Genomic DNA, 1,510 nt, shown 5'->3' with positions numbered 1-1,510 from the left:
TGGTGCCATGAGGATGCATTGAAGATGTTCCTTCATGATCTTGCTCAGCACTCTGGTTAGTAAAGGAATTGGTGGGAACAGCCTGTGCGACCATGGAAACAAGAGGCCATCCCCCAGAGACAGAAGGTCCTGTCCTGCCCTGGTACAGAACAGATGACACTTTGCATTCTGATGTGTCACAAATGCATCGATTTCTAGGTGACCCCATTTGTGGAAGATTGGTTGGAGGTAAGCCCAGTTGAGCTCCCACTCGTGGAGGGATGCACCTCCTCTGCTCAAAAAGTCCACATACACATTGAGCGATCCTGGCAGGTGAGCAGCAATGATGAACACACCCCGGGATTGACACTCAGTCCAAATCTCCTGGGCCAGTCGACAGAGCCCCCTGGACACTGTCCCGTCTTGTCTGTTCAGGTAACACAGTGTGGTGGTGTTGTCTGTCAGGATTGCCACCGTACGGTGAGCCACGAGGTGGCAAAAAGACCTTAGGGCATATTGGATGGCGAGCAGTTCCAGGAAGTTGATGTGTTTGTGGGCCACATGCGGTTCCCATTTGGCACCCACACACACACCTTGGAGGTGAGCCCCCCATCCCCACAGGGATGCATCTGTGGTTAGGGTCATTTTGGGGCTGGGTGCAAGAAATGGGGCTCCCTGAAGGAGGTTGTCTGGAGATTCCCACCACTGCAGGGAATTCAGCACTTGCACAGGTAGCACGAACCATTGAGATTTGGACTGCCACTGTGGATGGAAACGTTTGAGGAACCACAGCTGAAGTGGTCTCATCTGTAGTTTGGCGAAGACAAGAACTGCTGTGGTGGTGGCCATCAGACCCAAGAGCCGTTGAATCTGCCTCACTGATGCATCTCCCTGTGCTTTTATCAGGTTGATGAGAGCAATAATGTCCTCCACCCTTTTGGGAGGGAGAAAGGCTCGGCAGACAGTTGAATACAAAATTGCTTCAATAAACTGGACTCTCAAGGAAGGAAGGAGCATTGACTTTTTCAGGTTCACCCTCAGGCCCAACGTGTCTAAGGTGACCAGCATTAAATCGATATGGTTGAGCAGAGTCTCTCTGGAGCTTGCTACCAGCAACCAATCGCCTATGTATGGAAAGATCCGTACACTCTGGAGTTGGAGGTACACCGCTATGACAATCATCATTTTTGTAAAGACTCTGGGCGCTGTTTAGAGTCCAAAAGGAAGGGTCTTGTACTGAACATGGCCTTCCGCGACTGCAAAACGCAAAAACGTCCAGTGAGATGGGTGGATAGTTATATGAAAATATGCGTCTTGCAAGTCCAAGGTTACCATCCAGACACCTTCGCTGAGAAGGGGGAGAATGCTTTGTAATGTCATTTGGAATTTCCGATAGGAGATAAACTGGTTGAGTCCCCTGAGGTCCATAATAGGACAAAATCCTCCGTCTTTTTTGGGGACCGTAAAATAACGGGAGTAGAACCCGTGTTGACGCTGTGCTGTCAGGACTGGTTCGATGGCATCCTTTTGA

Source organism: Gekko japonicus, unplaced genomic scaffold (genome assembly GCF_001447785.1).
Source record: "Gekko japonicus isolate JY-2015 unplaced genomic scaffold, Gekko_japonicus_V1.1 scaffold1396, whole genome shotgun sequence".
NCBI lineage: Eukaryota > Metazoa > Chordata > Lepidosauria > Squamata > Gekkonidae > Gekko > Gekko japonicus.
Note: the sequence above shows the minus strand (reverse complement) of the source record.